At 39.4% G+C, this 13716-nt stretch overlaps 1 protein-coding gene across 4 annotated transcripts in view; it reads left to right on the top strand.

Moving 5' to 3' along the window:
• TFEC (transcription factor EC) overlaps positions 1–13716 on the top strand; it is a 686635-nt gene that overhangs the window by 1575 nt on the left and 671344 nt on the right. For 2 of the 4 annotated variants that reach the window (XM_082400103.1, XM_082400101.1), the window contains exon 2: positions 6745–7114. The gene's annotated coding sequence lies outside the window, so the exon portion shown is untranslated. Of the gene's footprint in view, positions 1–377; positions 7115–13716 lie in introns of those variants that run through there. The other 2 variants (XM_082400100.1, XM_082400102.1) reach the window with 1 other exon arrangement.

Genomic DNA, 13716 nt, shown 5'->3' with positions numbered 1-13716 from the left:
ACTAGAGCCCTGCATGGAACCGTTTGCAGATGAGGAAACTGAGTGCCTAAGAGTTCCTAAGAGAGTTACACAACTGGTTAGTAAAAGAGGAGTGATTAGAACCCAGCTCTCAAATCCCAGCCAGGTGTTCTTCACACTGTGCCAAGAGGCTACAGGCTGGCAAGGTTACATAAACAACCCAGTCCTACTGAAGAGTTCCTCATATCACGTGACACAATTTAACAAGGACTACTTCACATTAAAATGCAAATTTACTGGTTGAAGGGCACTGGTCCTATTTATGGACAGATCAGTTATATATTTGGGTTCAGGACCAACTTTAAATAAAAGGTGAATAAACTAATGAGTTCAGACACACACACACACACACACACACACACACACACACACACAACTAGCCATAGCTGTCCAAATGAATGATTAGAGTACTGTTTCTATTTTTCTGTTTCCTGGTTTCCATAGCAATATGTTAACTGGATTTTTAGATTGCATTATGTAGTTGCCGTAACAGGTTTTCTGAGTTTGTGTGCTATGATAAAAATATAAAAGAAAAAAATTACAATTAAAGTGGTAGGAAGACCCAGCAAAGCCAATGCAAACTGGAAAATAAAATAGCTTATAAATCCACATAACCTATTCTATATTTTCAGCCCTGAAGTTTCCTACTTTCTAGTTACTGACAAATTTCAATCCAGTTTTGAAACTGGATTAAAAATTGTCTTTTTGGTTTGTTAACCATAAAGAAGGAGAAAACATTTAATAAAAATAACGTAACTAAGAATAACGTCACTAAAAAGTATCTGAGTGTGTGAAAATCAAATAGTTTTTACACACTACTTGATAGGTTTCCCTTTCAGGAAAAGGGTTAGAAGTATAATTTCACATATTTGGTTTTGGATAGAAGCAGATACTTTAAAAAAGCAATAGGAATTCTACAATTCCATTTTGGTTTTGTGGCAAACTCTAATTGTTGCTGTTTAACTTTCCTTGGGTCCATGGCATGGGTGACACACTGTATGATGAAGTTCTGTTGGTATTTTCCGAACCAAACCAAACCCTTGTGGCTGACGCTCTTGGCTGGCGAGGCCAGCACCTGTTCCTAACTAGATATTCCCTTGCTCCCCTCCACTCTTAGGGCTGGAAAGGAGAAATACTTGCTTTCCCAGACTCCTTTGCAGTCAGACATGGCCATGTAATGTCACTCTGGCAGTGAGATTAAGCTGAAGTCTGTTTTCTGATTAAAGGGATGTAATGAACTTGTGCCACTCCTTCCCACTTCTTGCTTTCTTGATTTTATGTAGAATATCCGGCAGAGAGCTAGCTATCTTGTGACCATGAGGAGAGAAGTTGGCTCTGACACTGCTGAGCTGTAGCACCAATGCCAGTAGACACCTGCTTCCAGATTTCTTGTTTTGTGGAAAAAGTACTCATTCCAGACACTGTTAGGCAGGGTTTCTGTCACCTGCAGCCAGAAGCCTTCAAAGCTGATATACCTCTCAGATGGGAAGCAAGACATCTCCAACACTAAGTCTAGCACAGTAGTTAAGAGTGTGGGTTTTAGAACCAGACAGCCTGGATTTCAATCCCAGTTCTGCTGCTTGCTAGCTATGTAACTGTAGGTCAGTGGCTTAAAGTCTCTGTGCCATATCTGTAAAATGGGGAAAATAATAGTGTTATTGTGAGGATGAAATGAGAAGCTATAAGTGAAGGACATGAAATAGTGTCTGGTAAAATATAAGTGCTCAAAGGCATGAGTTATTATTTTCCATGTATTTGTGAATAACACATAGTGCTAAACTATAAGGAGGATCCCATCTCTTAACCCTGAGGTGGGCCTAATGGTAGCCATGGTCAAGAGGGTAGAGGAACAGCTGCTCTAAACCTGCTCTAAACATGCCACATCCTTTCTGCTCTCCCTTCAACAGATAACAATTCGGATCTTTGATGGCACTCTTTAAGTTCATTCACATGGCACTGTTTTTGAAACAAAAATGAAAGCAATCTTCTTAGAACAGCGGCTTCTTGCTGGCAACCTGTGGAAGGCAGGGCCCACAGACATGCACAGGCCCGTAGAATGTGTTTTAAAAGTTTGAGTTGTGTAGACAGAGGACATGTTCTGCAGTTTGCCGTTGTCCTCCCAGTGGTTTGCCATTGTCCTCCCATCTTCTCTTGTAATGCATCCAGCCTACCTCTGATCTTGATGTCACTTTATTAGGCATTGGAATTTGTGTCCCCTCTCTTATTTATTCTTGGATTCTCTCTGCTCTCCTCCCTTCACCGACCCCAATGCCCCTATTATTGTGCCTATGGAAAATGTGTCTCCAAAACGACAAGAAGAATTCAGGTGATAGTTCCTCAGATCATCTCTGTTGGCAAATACAGTTCGGGGATATAGGACTCCTCTTACCTTTTTAGAGATACATCATGCACGTTAGAATATTGAAGATTCTGGAAAGTCACATGGAAAAACAACAACAGAACAAACAAAAACATGCTTTTTTTCCTCTTAACATCTTCAGTAGCAATTTTCTATAAAATTAGTTCAATAGGTAACATACTTTGGGAAACCTTGCCTTAAAGAATGGAAATACCAGCTACAAAGGGTTAGAAGAGGGCACTTTCAGTATGAACTGCTTTTATGTTGATTTATAATGGTCATTTGTTTGTGGCTGGGCTGTCTAAAAATAAAACATGCAATGTTAAGTTATCTAAAAATATAAGTAAGCATATTCAATATTGAGGACAAGTATAAGACTGCTAGGCTCTTGAAGTTACAAGTATCACGATTTTAATCAGAAGGTCTAGGAGACTGGAGGCAGAGAAATTGAAAATAAATTACCATCTCCAACAGGGTGCTGCAATTTTGTTAGTGATTTGGTTCATTTTCACATCCGTCTTGTTGCCTCTTTCCCCAAATCAGGCAAAGGTATAACATACTTCGCTCTCATTTATTAAATGTCTACTATGTATCAGTCATGTGTGTTTTTTTTTTTTTTTTTTAATTTATTTTTATTTATTTATTTTTATTTTATGGCTGTGTTGGGTCTTCGTTTCTGTGCGAGGGCTTTCTCTAGTTGCGGCAAGTGGGGGCCACTCTTCATCGCGGTGCACGGGCCTCTATCGTGGCCTCTCTTGTTGCGGAGCACAGGCTCCAAACGTGCAGGCTCAGTAATTGTGGCTCACGGGCCCATTTGCTCCGCGGCATGTGGGATCTTCCCAGACCAGGGCTCGAACCCATGTCCCCTGCATTGGCAGGCAGATTCTCAACCACTGAGCCACCAGGGAAGCCCCCAGTCATGTGTTTGAGTTCTACTTAGGTCCTCATAACAAAAAACTCCAGGATGGGTATTATCCTTCTCAGTTTACATCCAGGGAAATGAAGCTCAGAGAGATCATGTAACTTATCCAGGGTCACACAACAGGCCTAAGTCTGTCTCTTTCTAGAACTCTGCACTTCCCCTTGCAGCCATTATAAACTGTCCATGGTCCTGTGGTGAATGATGCAGCTCTTAACGTGGGGCAGGATAACTTAAGGCTTCCTTTAATTTTCCCTTCTTTTCCGTCCACAAAGTCAGCCACAACCTAAGACACGGCCACCCCTCTGCTTGACCCTCGGGGACTGGATGTTGCCATGCAGAATAAAGGTGCTGACACCACCTACGTTGTCGGTCTATGAAACACTACACAGGTTGGAGCATGGGTCCTAGGCAGTCTGGATGGCCTACGTGGTGGGCTATGGGTGCATAGGACCAAGACCTCCCAGTGTGAAAACAAACAGGAATGCCGTCTCTCCAATGTCTCTGTTTTCACAACTCCTGAGCTCTCCTTTGGGGACCTGGAGAATGTGGGAGAGAAAGGGAAGCACCAGATGACAGAGAGCCAGGAGTCCTAAGAGAGGGTCTTTTGGAGAGTCTCTTGTCTTTTTAGAAGATGAGAAATAAAGACCAAAACTTTCAGAAAGTCCCAGAAGTCTGCCCCCTTTCTATCAATACTTTCCTCCCTGAAACTATTAATTTTTTTTTCTTTCTCTTTTTCTCTCCTCGCCTCTCTTCTCCTCTCCTCTCCTCTTCTTTTCTGTTTTTTACCTTGTGGTAAATTGGTAAAAGCATTTTGGGAAAGAAAACAGGAAAAAAATCTTTCATTTTTATACAGCATAGTACAGCATTATTTCCCAACTATCTTATCCATTTCATCTGTTAATCTAAATGGTTTGGCACTAATACAAATGGATTAACCCATCTTGTGAAATAATGCACTAAAGAAAGTGTTTCCTTCAGTGATCAACTTTTCTTTATGAATAGCCCTTTACAAATGTGTATGTGAGTATGTGTGTATGTGAATATGTGTGTTTGTGTAATTACTGCAATTCTAGGTTCTACCATTAACTTGATGAGGGCTTTGGCACTTAACCCTTGTGGATCGGTTTCTTCAGCTATAAAAACAGTTTCAAAGTCTGATGAAAATGATTTTAAAAAATTAACTATCAACTAAAATTTTACTGAAGCCTGTAAGTTTGGAGCGAATATAGCAAACAATTTACTAATTGTATTGTATATAAGGGGACATTATATTAGAAAGAAAGTACTCCAGTGTGTGGTTCTTATTAACTACTGCCTTGTTCAAATATGATGAAATTCTTTTTTCTATTCCAATGACTGACTGATTTAATGACTCAGGGATAGTATATTTAGTGAATCCAAAAGTAAATTTGGTGATTTAGAGAAGGCTACAATATTTAACAGTTTAAGCGGGAATATCTAGGTTTTAGTGACATTGAAAAATGATAGAATGTTTGAAAGGTTTAATTAGAGTCACTGTAACTATTACACATAACTAATGTATTATGATGTATAACAAAGATGGTTCCAACACTTTTGCATTGGCCAGATTTTTACCTTTTGTTTAACAACCTCAGAGTCTAAGCATAATTACTATTAGTGTATGTACGTGGAAGGAAAGGCACTAACTCTGGATTAACCTTGGTTTGCCAACAAAGAATTAAAAAAATGAGAGCACAGGCAAATGATGACCAGTCAGAGGTCATGTTCAGAAAGTCAGTGGTGATGCAAACTGCTTCAGACTTCCAGTTTTTTGGTCTATTATAAACATTCATGCCTTTACTTACTTTGAAAAACAAAATCCAACCAAACTGCCCCCAAAAGGCAATTGCAAGCTAACCTCTAGACAGAACAGTCAGAACTAATAAAATCATCTGCAAACATTCTGCTTGTGTTGAAGGAACTTTCAAGGAGTGTGTAACCTGAATTAGAAAAGACATCTTTTAAAGCTTTCCGTGAAGTGTCTGGGCCATCTGTTTTGGCCCGAGCTCCCCATGTTAGAGCTGTTATCAAGTACTGTCGGCTCTCCCATTGCTACTGTTAACAAATGGATTTGTCACCCCAAAGTTAAGAAAAACCAGATGTTTCCTTTGTTGTTCTATATTCCGATGGCAGGTCAAGAGGCTGTTTAAACAGCACCAGTGAAATTGAGATTTAGAAATTGAGATCTTATTAATCTGGTCAGTGAGGTCATATGATTTAGGGCTGTTTCAAGATTTAGACTGAATTTCAATATTTGGCCATCCACATATACTGGATTACTTCCAAATTAACTAGTTCTTTATAAATATAAACCTATATTTTATGGGAATCATAATTTGTATGCAAGCAGTTATAAATATGGAATAAAATATTTAAACATGTCAGGTTTTGTAATCCATCAACTAAATTCCTAACCAAATGTTTATTGAGCCCCTGCCATGTGCCAGGGAAGTGTTAGTGTCTGGGGCTACAAAGATGAATGAGATGTGGTCCTTAACACGGAGGGGCTCATAGTCTAGCACAGAAAACCGGCATGTAAATTAGCAGACCTGATACAATGTGGCAAGTGCTAAATACTGTTCGGAGAGTGTTATGGACCAGCTGTGGGGATCAGGGGGAGGTGAGGAAACATGGAAGACACTGCAAGGGAGGCCACATCTGAGCCACATGTGAAAGGATGAGCAGGAGTTTGCCAGGTGACTGTATTTACCGGGTGATGGAGGTGAGGAAATGAATTCTTAGCAGAGGGAGCAGGCACACAGGCTTAAAATAATTATGTATTCAGCATTCTGCAAGAAGTTCAGAATAGTTGGGAGCACAGTGTGTTTGGGACAAGGGCAGGAAACGAGGCTAAATAAGTAGGTGAGGATCAGAATATGAGGCGTCTTATATACCACACCAAGAAAGAAAATCTGTATGGTAGGTGATAAGGAGCCACTAAAATATTTTAAGTAAAATAATTAGAATTTTACATTTTAGACAGGTCACTATGGCTTAATGGAGGGTTTGGAGCATGGTGAGTTGAAGGCAGGGTGGCAAGAGGGAAAACTATTTCTTTAACGCAGGGGAGCAATGATGTAAGTTTGATGTAAGGCAGAGACTCTTGGGTGCAGGACAGAGAGGAAGGTTTGATAGATGCCTTGGGTGTGGGACATACAGGACCACTTAGAAATAATAGAAATTGAGCGATATTCAGAAAGGTTGCTTTTTATTTGTTTATTTTTTGTTATTTAATGAAAGTCTGGGACATGATGACACTTTCATTTTGGACTTGTTGAGTTTGAGTGTTTGAATGTCCCTGCACAATGAGTTGTTGGAGGTCTGGTAGTTAAGTCAAAATACCAATGTGCCAGATTGTAGTATTGTCTACTTGGTTATTCTGGGAACTACGTTTCTCAGACTCTCCTTCTCCATGTAATTCCAGATTGGAGTTGGCCTAAAGGTAAAAACTGTGTGAGTTCTGGGACGCGGAAGAGAAGCAGCGGTCATTATACTCTGAAGGTTATCGTCAGACCCAGGGGTGCTGCTGGGTGCCAGTTTGTTCTTGCTCTTCCCTCCTTCTTGATGCTGGCCTTGCCCATCAAAAGTGACCTCAGGCCTCCACCGGACGCTTGGCTGACAACTCAGAGAGGTGGCAGCTATGAAGGGCCAGCAACCTTCCATAGCCTTCGTGGTCTCATCCCAAGAGCAGGACGTACTGGCTCCCTTCAAGTTCTGACACGTTCGTGACTTTTTTTCTGCTCCTTCAACTACATTTTTTGGATCTTTATCTTCCCAGCTCTTCCCACAATCGTGTAAGTACTAATTCCTATTATAAATTCCTTCTTCCATATCACTCATAGTGGTTCTGCTTCCCAGACTGAATCTTTTTAAAGCTGCAACCAAAGTGTATTTTGAAACAGAACTCCTTGAAAAAAACACTACATTTAATACCTGAAACTTTTATCGTTTGAAGTTGTTTTGATTTTGAGAGTTTGTTTTTTTCCTGACTTCTCGATAGTGATCACTGGTGCAGAATGATGATCTTACTATGTCTAAATAGGAGAAATTGTCAGGATAACTAGAGGAATTTCAAGAAAATTCAGCATTTCGTTCTTTTGCTTTTAAAAGAAATCATCATCATTATTATTTGTATGTGAACATTTTAATACAATCTAGTGCTCTAAAACTGTCTGGGCCAAAGAGAGCCAGGCATGAAGATCTCAGGTACCTTGGAGACAGGGAGGGAGGACCAAGGCAGACTGTGGCAGGAAAAGAGGTTTTCTTCCTGCTGGCAAGTGGAGCCATTTTTGGGGTGAAGTGTGTGACATGTATGTTCTTGTTGGAAGAACAGCTGTGGAACAGAGGTCCTGATGCTATTGGATCAATGAGGATCCTGTCATGAGCAGCTCAAGAACAGGAATGAGAGGAAGGGGCTGTCCAAAACTCTGGAATAAGCATTTGGGTTGCTCTTCTTAGACCACTCCTGCCCTGGGAAGAGGGTGGAGTTTAACTCCAAGGATGATAACGAAGAGGTATTGACTTTGTTGTCAGTTATGGGAAATGAGAATTGATCTAGAAAGGTGTGTGCCCTGGTGAGTACTTTTTTTTTTTTCCCCTGCTTTTTTTGCCTTTCTCCAAAGCCAGCAAAGGAGAACATGGGTATCTTCTATTGCAAGAAGAGACTGGCGAAGGAGGCAGTGTCAACAGCCTTGTCAGCAAAGGCAGTGGTATTGGCATTATTTATTCCTCTGGTGGAAATGGCCTTCCTTATTTTATTTGCATGGCAAACTTTGACTCATCCTTCAAGGTCCAAACCTAATGTTGGAAGGCTTCCTTGATTGGCCCTCTCCCACTCCACCTTGTCCCACACCCTGGGCAGGCTGACAGGTTGCTTCATCTGTTTTCCAGGGGCACTTCATACTCCTAATTTAGCATATCTCACACTGTATTACAACTCATCTTTTTTGTTGACAGCATAACTGCATGGTATATTAATTTATGTGATTTTTTCCTATCTTCTCCTTTATGGATCAGAAAGCAGTAACGCAAATAAAATGAGAAAAGCTGTCAGTGGGGCCAGGGGGAGGTAGGAGGTTTTACATCTCTTAGACTGCTGTACATTCAGAAGGGGCTGCCTTGCTGCAAATACAACATAACCTGGCTTTGCATTTGCTTGGTTAGGCAAGACACCAGAAATAACACCCTTTTGATACATTTGCCTAAAATCCTTGGTATCTCTGTATTTACAAGGTTTTAAAAATGCATAAGCAACTGGAAATTGGACTGTGTCCTCTGCAGGCTACTCTGCAGGCATGGCAGACATTGGAGACTGTGCTCTGGGGGCAGAGCCTTCATATGCAATCTGCTTTATGGGTCTCATGACCCTTGACCCATGCCTTTCCCTTCTCTTGGGAAACGAATAGGATTTGTTAATTAATAATCTTTCCCTTCTCTTGGGAAACAAATGGGGTTAGCAAATGGTGCCAATGTTGATTATTCTTAAGGAAGTCACACTGAGATGGGTGTCTCCTCCCCAAAAGACGTAGTTAGTATACGTACTGCACAAAGGGGGAGTCATGCAATATGTGCAAAATTCTTGGACAATTTTTTTTGTCCAGATAACATGCTTGCTAGCTGTTTTCTATCAGATACTCACAAGGTATCCACTACTTAGTGCTGAGGAGGCAAAAATGTTGGGAATTGGATGTGTCCATTAAACTTATCACAAATGAGGTAGACTGTGTGACTAGAGGGTACAGTCTCGTGGGCCTGGGGAAGGAGAGTTGTGCCTGGATGTCACCCAGGACTCAGAGTACACCTGTCCCTTTGATGCACTTGTGATTATGCCCATGACCCCTGGCTGTGGTGTGGGGAGAAGCCCTCTTGCCACCCTAAGACTAAGTAAGCCATGACTGCTAGGGTTCCTGTACTGCTCAGGCAGGCAAGACTCCATCAATCTGTGTTTGTCTCTTGGGGTCCTGAAATTACTTTCTCATTATAATGAAAAGAAGTGAAATGAAACCTGACCTAGGAAGGATCCCTAATTTGGGCAACATTCTAAAACATGTAGCGAGGGCTTGGCTTTTGAAGGACAGCACAATCCTTCTGAAAAGGTGCTGATACACAATTGCTGAAAAGTCTTTCATGGTTATATGATTCAAGTCCCATGGGGCTTGTGTGGGACTTGGTCACTGGGGTGAAGTAACTTCAACAGAAGTCCTCATGAGGATTTGGGCACAGCATAAGGTGCTGCAGGTCAGATAGCTCAAATAAAAGATTTACTTATTTACCTGTGATGGCCATGGTAATATAGCCAGAGTATCTGAATTAAGGTTGAAAGGGGAAAGACAAAGGTAAAAATTAAGAAGCAGTTCTTTGTGTTAAGACTAAGGGATGAAGCAAGGCCACATCCTAGGCATGAGCCAAGAGGGCAACAGTGGGATGACTGGCATTTCCATTACCTCTCACCTGTTTCCAAGTCCTCTGTTTTCCTCTTTCTTGGTTTACTCTTTCATTTTTGGTGCGACACTTCCTCCTGTACCCTCCTGAAAAAGGGTGCATGTGATTGGTGCATGTGGTATGGTGGCATGTGATTGGTAACCCCAGATTGGTGGTTACCAGAGGGACAGGGGGTTGAGGGGTGGGTGAAATGGGTGAAGCAAGTCAATTATATGGTGATGTATGGTAACTAGACCTTTGATGGTGATCATTTTGTAGTGTATATAGATGTTGAGTTATAATGTTGTGCTCTTGAAACTTATGTTAATACCAATTTTAACTCAATTAAAAAAAATTAAAGGAGGAAAAAGAGGATGCATGTGACGAGAATTTTTTGAGACCTTGCAAGTCTAGATATGTTTTTCTTTTACCCTATTGCTTGATTGATAGCTTGTCTGGATATAGAAGTCTAGGTTGAAAGACAAGTGTCCATTATCTTCTAGCTTCATTCTTGTTCTTGAAAAGTTTGATAATATTTTACCTGATTTTTTTCTCCTCCTATTCATTTTCTCTGCTCTCTCTTCTGGGAATCCAGAATTGAGATGTTAAACCTGTGGGATTTATCATATAATTTTTTTCATATGTATACAAAGTATATATGTATATATGAAATAGATACCATGCCATGCATCTTGGCATCGTTGAGGATTAACAAAGAGGCCAGTGTGGACAAAGAAAAGTAAGTGAGGAAAACAGTCTCAAACATATTTATCTTAATTATTTTAAATAAGTCGAGGTCTTAAATTAGTAAATGATCTTTGACAAGAGAAGTAGAAAGAAAAAAATTTTTTTGGTAAATTTATTAAGTTTTCTCTCTTGTACCGAATATTATCTGTTTCATCTTTAGCTCTGAAAATTTGCTAGGGTAACTTGCTGGGTCACTTTGGATGAGTCACAACCTGCGTGTTTTCATTTCCCGGATAAAACAAGCAATTGGGTATGTGTAATCTTTTATATCACATTTGGCTTTAAAAGCTGAACTTGCATTGGGTTATCTCAATACTAATTAATAATTCTATTAAAAGAAGGGGCACAGGGCTTCCCTGGTGGCGCAGTGGTTGAGAATCTGCCTGCCAATGCAGGGGACACGGGTTCGAGCCCTGGTCTGGGAAGATCCCACATGCCGCGGAGCAACTAGGCCCGTGAGCCACAACTACTGAGCCTGCGCGTCTGGAGCTTGTGCTCCGCAACAAGAGAGGCCGCGACAGTGAGAGGCCCGCGCACCGCGATGAAGAGTGGCCCCCACTTGCCACAACTAGAGGAAGCCCTTGCACAGAAACGAAGACCCAACACAGCCAAAAATAAATAAATAAATAAATAAATAAATAAATAAATAAATAAATAAATAATAAAAAAAATAAAGGAATTCCTTTGGAAAAAAAAAAGAAAAAAAAATCCTTTAAAAAAAAAAAAAAAAGAAGGGGCACAGAGAGGAAGTTAAACTTAAGTTGTTTAATACTGGTGCTCATTCAGCATCTCAGGAGAAGGTTGGTTAGAAGAGACCCACACCTCTAAGGTTCATTTTTAGATTCTAAAGTTCTTCTATATTCATTACATTCAAAGAGAAAAAGATCACAGATGCTACTGAGCCAATGTAGTCCTCAATTGAAGAATATAAATGAGGTTTTAATTTAGCTATGATCATTTTAAGTGCACAATTAATAAAACATTTGGAGCATTTAATGTACAATTATATGGCATAGCTCACTATCACAAGCATTGAATGAGTACTCTTAGCAATAAAGAGTGTATGGAAGAAGTTCTTAAAATCCAATCCAGTCTCAGGAGTTTGTACCCACACTTTTTTTTCTGGCTGCGCCATGAGACATGTGGGATCTTAGTTCCCTGGCCAGGGATCTAACTCTTGCCCCCTGCAGTGGAAGCATAGAGTCTTAACCACTGGACCGCCAGGAAAGTCCCTGTACCTAACACTTTTAATGCACATATTGCAAGCTGAAAAGAAGAACAGTATTTACTCTGACCTATCTTTCCAAATTTATATTCTATTACTTGGCTCTCTGCATTCTACTTTATACTACTCAGTATGTTTTAGACTTTCATATGTCCTTTGTTTTTGTTACCTGGAATCCTTCCATCACTACTGTCCACCCTAAGACTCCAAGCACCAATATCTTACCCATCCATCAAAGCCCATGTAAAGTATTTCCTTGCTTAAGTAACCTTTCCTGATTCTTCCAAGAAACTCAAGTTTTTTCTCCTTTAAAGTTCATAGCACATTGATTGTACTTCTCTAACGATACTTATTTTATTCTCCCTGGAAATATACCTCCTTATCTTCCTTTTTCATTGTAAGCTTCTTGAGTGCAGAACCCATGTCTTGCTCTTCTCCATATCTTCTACTATACTCAGTAGAAGACTCTCAATAACTGTTGTTAAAATGAATTTCGTATTACTCATATGTAGACAAAAGTCTATAGTTTTATTAAAAAACAAACCAACAAAAACTTTCTAATGTGTGTTGGAAAACATGTATATGTATCCTTAAAAAGTGTTATATCCCTGGATAAAGCTATTTCCCATTCTATCATAAATTACTATCATCTTTTCTATTCCACCTTTATTATTAGCAGAGACTTTCCATGTTTATCAGGTTTTGATGACGAGAATTCTTTTCCTTGGGTAAGTCATTAAAATTAAATTTGATATTCCTTTGGAAAAGTACCCCCCACACCCCTGCAACCAAATAAAATAACCCATAAGTTTAAACTATTAGCTTTGACATGGCTTTCGTTAGTTAGCTGGCTTAAAACTCTCTCTAATGTTTTGAGCGCGTCAGTCCACAGGAAAGGGTGAGCCAGGTGGAATGGAATCCCAGTTCCCTCTAGCCTAGCCAGGATAAATGTCCTAGGAGAAATTTTCCAAAAATTTTTTTAAGTTTCTTGTGATTTGGAAAATGAGCAGCTTCAAAAGATCTTTCAGGATATTGTCCTATATCTAAACTTTGGATTGCCTTTATTCTAAGGGTTTAAAAAAAATCTATTTAAGGAGCATTTTGGAAAGATCACTGACGAAAGTCTGAGCTAAAAGCCATTGGTTCATATATTATTAGTCTTCATGCTGTTTGTCATCAGTAAATCTTGTACTGGATACTTGTCCAGTTCTATAAAAATAAATAACACTGTGGCCTTTATTTCTATATTTTAGCTTCCATTAAAGTGAGGCTTAGACCTCATTTTTTTTTCAGACATAGATCAGATTACAAGAAGTAAGTGTAATGTTAACGCTTTTATTTAGTGACTGAACTAACCTTATCTGCGTCTTTAAAGGACCACGGTTATATCTCCTTATGTATTTGGAAAATTCCTTCAAACATACAAAATGCATATAATTAATTTCTCCAATGAATAACAATTTTGGGATTTTAAGTATTGTCAAGATGTTTCATGTCATACTGAGAAGTTAGCTCTTTGGATAGTGTATTCACAGTATTTTACCATATTTTTATTATTTATTCATCACTATAACTCAAAGATAGGTTGAGGAAGTACACATAACATACATTCATATATAATTTGGTTATTTTATTCAGAGAAATCTGATATGTGCTATCCTTTCCTGACACGTGAATTGAATAAGCTTTTTTAGCAGCTGTTCTTTTCAAATTTAATCTAGAAACAAATTGCATCAAGCTTGGTGCTAAAAGTCTATCTGATGAGAATCTTTCCAATTTTATTTTTATATTTAGATTTACAGATAGAAAATTAGATATCAGTCATTTAAATTGAAGGAGCATTTTCAAAATAAAGTGTTTCTTTTTGTGTTTGTTTTAGTAATGTGACTTTGCTTGAATTGAATATAGGGCAATAATCACTTGCCAGCCTAGAAGTAGCTAAATACTCAATTTTCAGATTAACATTAAGGTTATAGTACTGCCCATTTGATGTCATTACGAGGC

The sequence above is a fragment of the Balaenoptera borealis genome (assembly GCF_965194805.1).
Source record: "Balaenoptera borealis genome assembly, chromosome: 7".
NCBI classification, from domain to species: Eukaryota; Metazoa; Chordata; class Mammalia; order Artiodactyla; family Balaenopteridae; genus Balaenoptera; species Balaenoptera borealis.
Note: the sequence above shows the minus strand (reverse complement) of the source record. Positions and strands in the feature narration are given on the sequence as shown.